Genomic DNA, 13,722 nt, shown 5'->3' with positions numbered 1-13,722 from the left:
GAGGGTAAATTTTTCCCTATGAAGGCCTCCAAGATGAACAATTTCCTCTTGCTAGGAATCAACTCTTCTGAAGCCTGAGTGCGTAGTCGCGAAGCAAAAGCCAAATTATACGATGCCTCCCAAGTGAAGTAAGGTCCAATCGAGTGCAAATCCCGCTTCAACCGATGGAGTTGCGGGTCAAGGAACCGTGAAGCTTGGTAACTAGGTGCGTCCCATAAATCCTACCTTGATGGGAGCCCTTAAGAACATAGACCAAATTCATTGGGAAGGGAGAAGTATTCGGGAAAAAGTCTATGATAACTAACCACCATTTAGGTTGCATCATTCTATCATGTTGAAAATTGCATTTTATTGCACTTTGGCATGTTTTGAATGAATAAACTGCACAAAATATTTTGTATTCATGCACACTAAAAAAAAATTCAAGGACCTTATTGATTGTGTTCGTAGTGCTCTAGATTATGCACTAGCATTGGCATGCTTGAAGGTACTGAAAAATGGGTTGTTAGGACGCTTACGCATATTTGTCATTAAGCGAAAATCATACTTCTTTTTGCATTGCAAAATTTGTGAAATTGGAAAGGTAGGATTAAAGACTTTAATTAAGTATGTGAGAATGGTGAGTTTCTACGATAACGGTTAAGTATATTTTGGTTATTGCATTACTGTCGGATATTAGGCTCCTATAAACCTTTAGAGGGGAAGTGGTTCACTTTTACATTAGGCCTGATAACTTCATATGTCGGGGAAAAAGAAAAATACAAGTCTCTATTTATGTTTTGCATAAGCGCATCGAAATGAATTCCAAAAGCAAAAGCTCTGCATTGCATCATCGTCTTACGAAAGACACGCATCTAGATTGCATGGCATCATGGTTAGTTTCAGTTGCATTGCTAGGGATTCATCTTAAATAGAACCCTTACTTGCGTATATGAAATGCTAAAATTGCTCAGGGCTAAAATTACTTGCGTATATGAAATGCTAAAATTGCTCAGGGCTGTTCAATAAAATGAACCCTATATACACAAGGATAGGGCTTAACTCGACTTATTAGGGGTTTAAAAGTAAGTGATCCAAACTACTAGGAGGACCCTGAGACAAGTAAAACACTCTTTGGTCTCTATGCTACATCTAGCATCGACAAAGTCAAAACAACCTTGTTGATATCACCCTTAACCATGACACAACTCAATGTTAATACAAGAAAAATTTGGGTGTCGCTTTCCAATGCCAAAACCCTGGACTAAAGACTAGCAAGCTAGGATAGCTACCATATGAGAACTATCGGATATAGATCCAATTGCATATATGCTCACTCCTATCACAAAGGAGTGGGGTCGGAAAGAAGGTATTCCCTAACCCTCAGAGGATATTGGAAATTTCCCCCAAGGCAATAAGGCCAAATGCTAGCGTCAAGGGAGGGATCCCACCTTAGCAGATGTCCAGAGCACTCACATGCACCCTTGTTTGCGCTTGTAAATTTAGGAACACTACTTATAAAAAGGAGTGTGTGACCGCAAACTCAAAAAAAAAGAGGAAATAATAAATTAGGTTGAAATTTTGGAGGGCACGCCAAACCACCCCCAGTTGGCTGCCAACCCTAGCCAAGGGGGTTCTAAATAGTTGTGATGGGAACGTGGACCGAACCCGCCACGAGAGGTCTCACTGCGGGTTTGTTTGATTATAGGAGGATGCTTGGATGCTAGGGGAGCTCTAGCTGTAAATTCCCTACCTCTGGGTCCTACTCAAACCATCTGCGTGACTCGGGATAGATTCTTGAGGGCCCCTTGTTACTAGTGCAAGGCGCGAAAATTGTTGAGATATCGAGCTCCACTCGTGATATGCCAGGGTGACCGTTGTGCATTTATGTCACCGACTTGTTAGCTGCAGATGCGGTTGGTACACCACCCATGAATAATAGCTAGATGATAGCTACCCTTATCTACTCTAGTTCGTGGCTCAGTTAGTATGCCACCTTAGCTAGTTGAGCTTGGTTTGAGACCCATATATAGGGTTGTTCTATTTCTATGTACTTGCGTTTTTTTGGCTTACACAACTAAGAAGAGAAAAACTGTTTTCAACCTCCACCTGTGTGTGTATTCCCCCATTGTGCAAGCAAGAAAGCTACAAGTGAGACTCCTTCCTTCTCTCCCACAATCTTGACATGGTATCAGAGCCTTGTCGTCGTAAGGAGCTCAAGAAAGCAAATCAAGTTTGCGATGTTCTGGTAAGAGGACCAGTGTTGCTTTCATTTTTCTGTTTTGGGAGCAAGTCTCTGCAGCAGGTAGCACAGCCGGAAAGTGCAAGAGTGTGTTGTCTCAGATTGAGATGTCCTTCGCGGTGTAGCAAGAGGGCAGTATATGCTGCGGGATAGAGCTTTAGCCTTTGGTTGCTTTGTTTTTTTGATTTGAGGCCATTTCGGGGCCTGTTTTGGAGGCGAAAGTTTTCTGCACGCACTCAGGAAAAGGCCCTGTTTTATGTTGTGCGGCGACTATTCTACAGGTCGGTGAAAAGTTACCATAGAAATTGCATCGTATGCTTGTGCGCAGAGACATTGGGAGTTACAGAATCATCCTTGTTTCCTGTTGATGCAAAATCATCACTAGGAAGTGACTGTGTGGTCAAATACCACTTTCATCAGTTTTACAGATTTGCCCTTGTGAGGCTGAAGCTGTGTTTTTTACAGTGACAGAATTTTTTGCAGTGTTCTGTAATGGCGTCTGATTCTCTTTCACAGATTGTCACTAAAAAGCTTGACAAGAACAACTTCCAAGCATGGAAGTTTAGAATGACGAATTTCCTTATGGGAAAAGGATATTGGGAATTTGTTGTAGGAAATGAAGAAGAACCAGTTCTTCCTGATGTTCCCAATCAATAGCAAATGCAGGCATTTAAAGCATGGCATGAGAGAGCCAAAAAAGTTATGTATTGGATGTCTATCAGTATTTCAGACTCTATGATTGTGCATATTCAGGATGCAAGTACGCCAAAGGAGGCATGGGATACTTTGTCAAAAATGTATAGCACAAATACGCAAGCCAGGAAAATGCAGCTCAAGTAAGAGTTGCACAATGTGCAAAGAGAAAGTATGAGCATCAATGACTACCACATGAAGGCGAAGAAGATTGTAGATGCACTTGCTTCCATTGGGTCACCAGTGGAAGATGATGATTTAGTTTCCGTGACCTTGAATGGTCTGGGAAAGGATTATGCACAGTTCCGAACATCCATTTCCATCCGTGAAAAGTTTCCTGATTTTGAGGAGTTGATTGCTCTTCTAATTTCTAAGGAGCAGAGAAATGGTGGTGCATCTTCTTCAGGAGGAACTTCAAAAGAAGCTGTCTTCTACTCAAATGCTGGAATAGGTAGAGATAGAGGTAGAGGAGGCCGATCTGGAGGCCGTGGTAGAAATCAGAATATGCGACGTGGTAACTCTAGAGGCAGGGGGAGCCAAAGAGGTCGTGGTGGATGGCAAAGAGGCCAAAATCCAAATAGCAATGTTGAATACTACTACTGTGGTAAAATGGGTCATATGGCTAAAGACTGCTATAAAAAGCAGAATGACATCATGAATGGAAAATTGCAACAAGGGAATTATGCATCTTCTAGTAGACAGGGTAATGACAGAAATGAGCATTTGTTTATGGTGCAGCATATGACCAATTCTATGACAAGTGCAGAAGAAAGCAATGATCTGTGGTATGTTGACTCAGGTGCATCAAACCACATGACAGGTCATGCAGAATGGATGCAGGATGCAAGGAAAATGGAAAAACCAGGATTTGTGGAGACTGGTGATGATACTGCACATCCTATTGTGCAGATTGGAAAATTTCCTTTGTCTATGCAGGATGGGAAAAAGAAATACCTGTCGGATATATTCCATGTCCCGAATATCACCAAGAACCTGGTTTCTGTTGGTCAAATGGTTGAGCAGGGCTTGCAGGTCAGATTTAATTCTCATGGATGCTTTGTTGAGGATATGAAAAATAAAGGTCGCTTGATAGCAAAAGGAAAGAAGAAGGGCAGAATGTTTACGTTGGATGTAGACATGCCTAAATTGAGTGCAGCAATGTTTGCACATGGGACCGGTGTAGTTGCAGATATTGATATCTGGCATAAACGCATTGGTCATGTTAATGTACAACGACTTAAATCAATGCAAGCCCAAAATATTGTTGCAGGATTGCCTAAATTCAAGGTTGCAGAAATGTATAAGGTATGTGAAGCCTGTCAGTTTGGAAAACAGGCAAGGAAACCATTTCCTAGACATGTTCAAGAGAGTAAGAAGCCATTGGAATTAATCCACTCTGATGTGTGGACTACTAAAGCTGCATCTCTTGGAGGCTGTCATTATTTTGTCACTTTTATTGATGACTATAGTAGAAAAGTTTGGGTGTATTTTATGAAAAAGAAAAGTGAAGTTTTTGGGCATTTCAAAACTCTTAAAGCTATGGTTGAAAAAGAAACAGGCCTGCAAATAAAATGCCTAAGGTCAGATGGAGGGGGAGAGTACCTCTCAAATGAGTTTGCAAGGTTCCTACAGGAGCACAGCATAAAGCAGCAATATTCATGCAGTCATACCCCACAACAAAATGGAATTGCAGAAAGGAAAAACAAGCATATTGGAGAGGTATCTCGTGCCATGCTAAACGAAAAAGACTTGCCAGATTTTTACTGGGCTGAAGCAGTTGCTACAACAATCTACATAATGAACAGGACTCCCACTACAACAATACATGGGATGACTCCAGAGGAGAGGTATACTAGTAGGAAACTAGATATTTCTCATTTGAAGATTTTTGGTTGCATTGTCTATGTTCATGTGCCAGATGAGTTGAGATCCAAGTTGGATCCAAAAGCTGAGAAGTGCATCTTTATTGGTTACTCTCTGCAGCAGCAGAAAGGATATAGATGCTATAACCCTTCTACTCGTAAGTTTACAGTGAGCAGAGATGTTGTTTTTTATGAGATGAGTAGCTGGTATAAACTAGTAAATGTGATTTATGATGTAGATGCACAAAATGGTAATGCTGCACAGAATTCACAGCAGCAGTCACAAAATATTAGTGGACCTGGAGTGTCCTCTAGCAGTGATTCACATTCTTCGCCATTGACAGGTAGATTGAGATCAGGAGAATCTCCTCAAAACAATGCAGATAGTGGTATGCAGGTTTCACGAAAAGGAAAAGAGAAGGTAGATTAGCCCATGTTTGATGTGAATGTAGGTCACTCTTATGTGGATGGTGAATCCAGTGGCTCAGAACAGAGCATTGATGATGAGTTGCGTATTCCTTCTATTGTTACACCTAGAGTAAGAAAGACCAGGGATGTTTTGAGAGCAGCTCGGAGTGAACCTACTTTGCGCAGGTCTACCAGAGCTAGGTATCCTGTGGATAGGCTGAAATATGATGGGTTTATAGCCATTCACTATGCCTATATGGTCAGAGTGATACAAGAACCAGAACCAACTTCTTTTGAGCAAGCCATGGGAAAAGAAAAATGGGAGAAAGCCATGGATGAAGAAATGGATACCTTGGAAGAAAATGCTACATGGGAATTGGTACCTTTGCCTAAAGATAAGAATGCAATTGGTTGTAAGTGGGTTTATAAGGTGAAGCAGAATGCAGATGGCTCTGTGAACAAATACAAGGAAAGATTAGTAGTCAAGGGGTATGCACAAACATATGGCATTGATTATAAAGAAACATTCAGTCCGGTTGCAAGGATGGCAACCGTAAGAGCAGTCATTGCTATGGCTGCATCAAAGGGATGGTCTTTACATCAGATGGATGTAAAGAATACCTTCTTGCATGGTGATTTGCAAGAAGAGGTCTATATGGAGCAGCCACCAGGTTATGTGCATGCTGTTCATTTTGAGTTTGTTTGCAGGTTGAAGAAAGCCTTGTATGGCTTGAAGCAAGCACCTAGAGCATGGTCTGACAAGATAGGACAATATCTTGTCACTATTGGCTTCCAGATTTCCAAGGCAGATTTCTCACTTTATGTGAGAAAAACAGAGAAAGGTATTATGCTACTTGTCATTTATGTTGATGATTTGATTATCACAGGTGATAGTGATAAAGATATCCTTCATGTGAAAATGCTATTGAAGCAGAAGTTTGAGATGAAGGATTTGGGAGAGCTGCATTATTTCTTAGGCATTGAGGTGATTAGATCACCAAGTGGGATATGGCTCTTGCAGAGGCAGTATGGATTGGACATGCTGTCCAAATATGGGATGACAGGCTGTAAGCCTATTTCAAGTCCTTTGGAGAAGAATGTGAAGTTGAGCGCAAATGCAGGTGAGCTTCTCGAAGACCCTACTATGTATAGACGCATAGTAGGAAGTTTGATTTATATGACTATTACCAGGCCAGATTTGAGCTATACTGTTGGATTGGTAAGTTAGTTTATGCAGGCTCCAAGGAAACCACATTTGGATGCGGCTAGACGCATACTCAGGTATGTGAAGTCCACTTTGCAGTATGGACTATTTTATGAGACTGGGGTTCAAATACAGTTGCATGGATACACTGATGCTGATTGGGCTGGTAGTATTTCTGATAGACGATCTACCAGTGGACATGTGTTCTCTTTTGGGAGTGCTGCAGTCACTTGGAGCAGCAAGAAACAACCTACAGTTGCCTTGTCGAGCACAGAGGCTGAGTACAGGGGTGCAGCAATGGCTGCATGTGAGGCAGCTTGGTTGCATAAGCTACTTTATGATATGCATCAGTCTACAGATGGGCCAGTTGTCATTTATTGTGACAACATGAGTAGTATACACTTGGCAAATAACCCAGTCTATCATGCTAGAACAAAGCACATTGAGGTGCATTATCACTATGTGCGGGAGAGGGTTTTACTAGGTCTTATTGATCTAGTTTATGTTAGCACAGAGGATCAGGTAGCTGACATATTTACGAAGGCATTGGGCGCAGAGAAGCTGCGCAAGTTCAGAGACCTGCTTGTTGTGTAGGAATTGGGATTGAGCTCGAGGGGGAGTGTTGAGATATCGAGCTCCACTCGTGATATGCCAGGGTGACCGTTGTGCATTTATGTCACCGACTTGTTAGTTGCAGATGCGGTTGGTACACCGCCCATGAATAATAGGTAGATGACAGCTATCCTTATCTACTCTAGTTCGTGGCTCAGTTAGTATGCCACCTTAGTTAGTTGAGTTTGGTTTGAGACCCATATATAGGGTTCTTCTATTTCTATGTACTTGTGTTCTTTTGGCTTACACAACTAAGAAGAGGAAAACTATTTTTAGCCTCCATCTGTGTGTGTATTCCCCCATTGTGCAAGCAAGAAAGCTACAAGTAAGACTCCTTCCTTCTCTCACACAATCTTGACAAAAACTTGGGGAAAATAAAGTGCATCCTTACAGATTGTGGATGTTGTTCCTTTTGAACAAGACTTGTATCTCACTAGTGGATTCAACCTCAAACATTCCATTGCAAGGCAGACTCGAAAAACCCTAGGCAACAAACCCCGTGACACTCGGTGGGAGTGCTGGGCAGCGACGCTTAGATTCGTTTCTCAATGGACCATTACTTCAATAAGCAAAATGTAACTTTTTCCACCCATTGTAGTCATGCAGCCAAGGAACCATAACATTCCCTTCCTCATTGATGGGTGCTAAGAGAAACTTCCTAGCCTTTGCTCCTCCAAAGCAAGGCTTTTTTCACAAGTTACCATATTTTCCTGATCTCTTCTCATCTTTTTCAATCGTAACTTGATGCATGTGTGTCCCAATTTCTGATAGCACTCGCTCCACATTCCTATGCGTTGCAATGGTTTTTTTTTCTAGTTGCATCCTATAAGCAAAGAAAATGTATTCATATACAAGTTTCTCCATGATTCTTACAAAAGCATGCAATGAATAAATGTAAATACAATCCAATGGAATATTGAAGATGGGCTTCCAAGTGGGATCTTCTCTATTGAGTGTCGGTGCAGCACTTGTCGCCCTTTTCCAGTTCTTCTTTCCATCCTTTCCTTCCACCCTCTCTATCAAGCAATATAGGCATGGATTCTTTTTATTTGCACCATTGGAGATTCCACACATGCATTTTAAAGTTTTCACGTCTCCTACAAGATGCCATTCAACCAAGTATTGACCATACCCTTCAACTGAGAGAATCCTACCATGTTTCTGATGATGGATGATATTTCAAATGCTTGTGTGTGTAAAGAATAGCTGCAGCACCTCAAATGTTTCCTTGGAAACTTCAAATGCAGCGAGTCACCACACATGGCGCTTGAATTGAACACTAAATTTACATGGTTGTTCTTGTCAAATTGTAAAGCTCTATTCATCAAAGTTACACTAATGCTTTTAAGCTTTACTCCTTTGACGACCTCACTTTCATCCAATTTTATAACAAACTACAATTTACCATTACATTCCTCAACAGACATATTGTAGTACATTACCATTTCTAATTGCACCTTGTACAAATCTAAATAGTAATTGTTGAGTTCGGTGAACGTCACGTCATATACGTTTTTTGTCCCAAGCTTTAGTATTTCCGTGCATTGAATATGCATGGGTTCTCCTATCAACTCCAAAACCTTTGCATTAAGTTACTCTCGTTAGACCTCTATTAACTTTGAAGGTTGAGGAAGAGACACATTTCTATTTCTCTTCAGAACACAACCAAACCCAGCCGTCATACCTTTGAATATCTTTGAGTAAGTTTCTGTGCTAATACTGGCCCTATCACAAATGGATTGTGCATCCATAGCTGAGAACTCATTTGACACATCTTTTAATGTGCACCCAATCAACTTTTCCTTCACAGCCTTAAACTTAGGATTACTCAAAGTATTTTTCAATGAACTTACCTTCAACAATCTACTGATACATGATCCCCAAACCCACCCTCATATAGGCTCTCATTCTGAGCTACCTTGCATGCTTTGATATCTTGGGGGTTTCACTAGATATATATTCTCTATATAACATGCCTTCATGGCCTGTTTATAAATATTCATCTGTGAATTTTTCTTAAATAAAACACAACCCTTTTCTATTCAATCTGTAAGTAACCCCTTTATATGACACCCTTTTGTATGTAAAAAAAGTATAAAAGTGGTGTTTTATAAACCCCTTATTTTGAACTCACATTATATATACATATATTCATAAGTGACCCCCCTTCCTCCCCCCCCCCCCTCGAGTTTGATATGTCACTTCCACTGGCCGTTATTCACAAGTAACTCATTGATTAAGCTAATATTTGATAACCATAGTAGGAGACTATAGTCACAATTAAGGCTTGCTTTACGTTGATTCTTCTAGGGGATTGAGGTGGAACTTTCCCTACGATGTAGACTTACGTAGTTTGAGATAATGCAGTTTGATTATTACAAGGGAGTTATGAGCGGAAGTTACATTGACTACCTCTTGATAAATTTGTGCCATTAGGATTCGATGGATAGACATGTTACAAATATAGATATGCACCTAGATATGACTATAGTCTCTAGACTTGCAAGGCCATGCACTCTCTAGAATTTGGATGAAAAGGGATCAATTTGTGCACACCTTAGATTGCCTTTATGATCTTTCTACATAATGAAATATATTGGATATGGAATGATATATATTTCTTTATTAATGTTGATCATCTTCCCTATATTAGAATCAACCTTAAGTGGATATAGTAGATAGAAAATCTAAAAGTTATTTAATGTTTATTTTGAAGAAATCTATGGTTAACCATACTATTAATATGTCTAATTTCCATGTATCTAAAGTTATTACGTATTGTAAACTGAGACGTTTCAGTTGATGTTAATTTTATTGAGTTACAGGAGAAGAAATCCCTTCTTAAACAAATTAAAAAAGAAAAAGAGAACAATAACAAAAACTAGTTGTTTGTTGTAATATAGACAAAATGGAAAATGATGATGGTTGTGATGTTCAAGATCGCGAAGCATATCTTAAACAGGGTGTCCCAAGTCCCTGTGCTCAATGCAAGCTAGCAATCAAACGAAAGCGTCGCTTGTATATAGAACACGTACGATGCTTTAGTGAGTTCCAATCAGAGATCATTGATCAAGTGATCTTAGAATTTGAGAAAATCGTAAGAAAAATGTGTATTAATCATGCCTTATATTCACAAACTAATTGAATATCATGTACAAAAACATTAGATGTGGCCGTAAAATTTATACAGGGAGGTGATATCTCATCCCAAGGAGAAACACACCTATTGCAGCCAATTAGAAGAGTTCGTGGGTGTGCGATGGATGGAGTACCTAAGCCAATCTACCACATGGAAGGCACGACCTAGTCTATACCGTCAATACTAGAGGAGATAGGTAGCATTTTAGACTTTCCTCCAATCTTAGAGTTTGAGATGGAGGCAATGATTGATGCATTGATGCCCATGGATGTCGAGACATCTGATCTGCTAAGAGAGAAATCATCCATACCATTATATGATGGGTAACGATTATCTCACTTGAAGATGTTGCTTGTACTCCTAACTGTACAAGTGTGCAAGTAAAATACGGGTGGAGCGATGCAAGTGTGACCAAGTTGTTTAGGTACATTATACGTACGCTTCATTGATTTCTTTTCAGCACCATTATAGAAAACAATTGTGCTTTTTCAAGGTGTTTTATGATTTCTTTTTAGGTTTCTTAAGTATCATATGTTACCACTTGAAAATACCATGCCTACCTGAGTCTAGTGATGATGTGTGACATGTTTTACGAAAGCTTGACATGGATTACAATAGCATCCATGCATGCATCAATGATTGCATGCTGTTTTGAGGAGAGTACAGGACTATGAGGACATGTCCAAAATGTGGTACTCACAAGTATTGAAAGGACTTTCAAGGGCAAACCATCCCTTAGAAAGTTCTTAGACACTTTCCACTTATTCTCTTGATACGTCAGATGTTTGGTATGTTGGGCATACCAAGCTTGACAACATGGTATGCACAGATGGAGTCCAACGAATATCAACGGATTCAAACGCATGAAGCCACATTGACTCTACCTTTCCAAGCTTTGCACGAGAGCCAAGGAATCTTTGGCTTGGCCTTGCCATGGATGGAGTGAACCCATTCGGTCCCTGCTCAACTTTTTATGGTGTGTGACCTATAGTCCTTATTAACTACAGCATCCCACCATGTCTTTCTACAAAGAAAGGACACCTGATCCTTAACTTGCTTCCTCTTGGCCACTACAAAGTCAAGAATATGGATGTCTATCTCTGTCCATTAGTCGATAAGCTTAAGATTTTGTGGGAGGAGGGGGTCAATGTGGAAGATATAAGCAAATGCAATGGTCAATGGTTCGCCAATATACGAGCCATTCTGACCATGCATGACTTTCTAGGATTTGGGGAGTGCTCAGGTAAGTAGGCTTACGTTCTTGTTGGTCATATCTATCATAGCTCATTCAAGTTTGTGTTCACTAAATAAGGGTGTTGGGATAGGTCTGTTTACCTCAGGTTATCATGCATATCCATTATGTGGGCCATAGTTAGACTCCCGAAGGTCACGAACCATGAAAAAGATGGTATATGAAGGACACATCTCTTTCTTACCCAGGTTCATGAACTCAGGGAAGGTTTTCTTGGACGACCTCGAATGAATGCCCAAAGCTGGTATGAGTTGAAATGGTCCACACGGAGTCACATCCAAATGGAGTGCAATGGTTGTCAGTTTTCTATGAGTTGTTGTATTGGACCCACTTACATATCAACCACTTATTGGATCCCATGCATATTTTCAAAAATGTGGGCAGCTTACTATGGGACCACATCACAAGAAAGAGAGACATTGTAGGGGCATGAATGGATTTTAAGGATGTATGCAAGATGAAGCGCTTTTGGCCATAGTCAAATCCTGATGGGCGCATGCAACTACCTTGCACTCCTTGCGTTTCGTCCACTAAAGAAGAGTGCATTGTGAATCAAATTATCAGGTCTGTCCACACTCTGATGGGTTTGATGCATTCTCTCAGATCCATTTTTTCTAAAGACAAGCAAGTATTAGGGCTAAATACCATGATTGGCATAAGATATGTTAGGTTTGTACTTGCCTCGATTGTAAGTGGCCTGCGTATTTTGCTATTTCGAGTCTATTGGATGTTCTTGTAATGCTTATTTATTTGTGGTAGTTTATACTATCTATCACAATCGTAGGATGCCTCACTCTAGAAATACACAAGGTAATTTACTTTGGTCATTCTGTTAGATCTACTTTTGCACGCTCCGATACTTCAGTTTCCAGTAGATGAGGTCCATGCTCTAGATTGGGCCCGAATGGAGGGAGTGGTTCTAGAGGATGGTGCGGAGATGTGGATGCAATGAGCCCATGATCGGCTCAAGGTACAAGTCCTACTCCTCGCTCTCGTGCATGTTCGAGAGAGGGTGACTCATGTGGTTGTTGTGGAAGCACCGATGTAGTGTCTCTATCTTGTCATTCTGGTGGAGTTGTGTCACCTATAGGATTCATCACACATGTGGGGACACCTACTCCAATGACACTCTTTTGCTCAGTCATCCCCGCAAGTGGCACCCCTATATGGGTGCTATTCCCAGAGATACCACCCATGTAGGTACACCAAATGTAAAGGGATCTCCTAGTTATGCCCACCAAAAGCGTGGTCATAGTTGGGAGAGGACACATCTTAGATATACCCTAGAGGGGTATGGATACCTTATAGATGATATGACAGGATCCGTGATCATAAATGATGAGGGGAGGAGGGAGATGTCTTGTATGAGAGAGTTGTGCCAACAAGTTTTTCGGCACAACGTCTTGGACCATTAGAAAAACATACCCGAGGGGAGCAAGGACTATATAGTATCATCCTTGCGTGAGGAGTTTTTGGTATGCACCGTAAGCAGAGAGGTTTTTCATAGGCTGGATGATGGAGTATATGTGTGCTACATGTCACATAGACCATCGGTGCCGAACACACACAACACACTCAAGAGTCGCACCTCAAAGCCCGAGTGGCTAGACATTGTTAGAGCATTTGGGGTTGAAAGTCTACTGCGTGGGTAAGAGAAAGTGGGGTGGATAGTGAAGGGAGATTTAGGGAGAGGAGTAGACGGAAGAGAAGGGGTTGAAAGAAATAGAAAATGTATAAGAATACTCACAGAGGTGAAGCCTATCAATTTATTTTTGCATTGTGAGAAAATAAAACCTCTTATAGACAAAAACATGCATAAAATCCTACCTTTCTCTATGCTCCTTAGACCACCAATCTAATGCTTCCATTGGCTCTGAAAGGGGGGTAAAATACCAAGACATTTGGCCAGAATTCTACCAGATTGCTCCTTCATCTCCCAGTTCGGAGTGTTGTTCACTGCCTGAAAACTGCGATCATGTGTCATACAATTTTGCCAATCCTTCTTTTTACATAAAATCCTCTCAAAATGGCTAAGAGCTAACTGCTTTCTTTTATATGTCATCCGAATCTAGAAGTTGTCTATAGTTTTTGGATTTTTACAAGAGATAATATCTAAATTATAAAAAATAGGCTATACTTGTCTAAAAATCTAGTGTTTTTGAACCATCCATACTATAGACACATTATTAATGACTAATATGGCATTGGATCTCTAGATCAATAAGAAAGCCAAATGACAATGCATTCTAGAGTTTTTCACACTACTGTGAGCACGTAGTGGCATGACATCCATCCCCTCTTAGCCTGCACATCCTCCAGCATGTGCCAAAG

This window comes from Lygodium microphyllum, chromosome 11 (assembly GCF_053477565.2).
Source record: "Lygodium microphyllum isolate KBCC chromosome 11, Lygodium_microphyllum_v1.1.10, whole genome shotgun sequence".
NCBI lineage: Eukaryota > Viridiplantae > Streptophyta > Polypodiopsida > Schizaeales > Lygodiaceae > Lygodium > Lygodium microphyllum.
The sequence above is the reverse complement of the archived record's forward strand: the minus strand, read 5'-3'. Positions refer to the sequence as shown.